This window comes from Calidris pugnax, unplaced genomic scaffold (genome assembly GCF_001431845.1).
Source record: "Calidris pugnax isolate Ruff unplaced genomic scaffold, ASM143184v1 scaffold124, whole genome shotgun sequence".
Taxonomy (NCBI): Eukaryota; Metazoa; Chordata; class Aves; order Charadriiformes; family Scolopacidae; genus Calidris; species Calidris pugnax.
Window position 1 is genome coordinate 2,241,244 of NW_015090914.1, and position 808 is coordinate 2,242,051.

Sequence of the window (808 nt, forward strand, 5' to 3'; positions counted from 1 at the left end):
GCTCCCGCCGCCCTGCGCTCCCCCGCCTTACCGCGGGGGCCGCCGAGATCCTATCGGCCGGTGGCCAATCGGCGGCGGGACACGTCAGGGCGCCGGCCCGGCCGCGGAGGCGGGCGGGAGGAGGAGGAGGAAGATGATGATGATGATGGTATTTAGGCAAGTCGCTCACCGGTGTGCTCTTTTAAACACGCATCGTATAAGCATCCTCCCACCAACAAAAATAAAAAGCGGGGCATTTCCCTAAAGTCTTTTAAAAAGGGGGGGCTGAAAATATTTGCTCGCTAAAACGACTCTAGGCAAGTTTGTGACCCAAGTAAAGTCCTTTAAAAAAGGGGGGCTGGAAATATTTGCTCGCTAAAACGACTCTAGGCGAGTTTGTGACCCAAGTTCCAACTTCTAAACCTAGAATGGAATCCCAGGGGCTTAGAAGACTCGTGCTGCTGGAAGAACAACCCCAACAGGGGTCTGTACCACCCCTGTTCCTGATGAAGTTAATTAATTAATCGGGAGAAACAATTAATCGGGTCACCCTTCCCAGCCGGGGAAGCGGGCAACACAAAATAGCGCTTCATCGCTTTGAAACGAGCGAGAACCAACTGCGGGTTGTCCTTTTATTACCTGGATTTGCTAATAGATTGAATGTAGAGATAGACTAGATAGGATGTTTAGATAGAATAGAATATATAGATAGAATAGAATATATAGATAGAATAGAATATATAGATAATAGACTATATTTGTGCTCTGTCGCAAACAGGACGCGTTTGGCAGGGGGCTCAGAAAGTCGGGGCGGCTCTCAGTGGCCGGG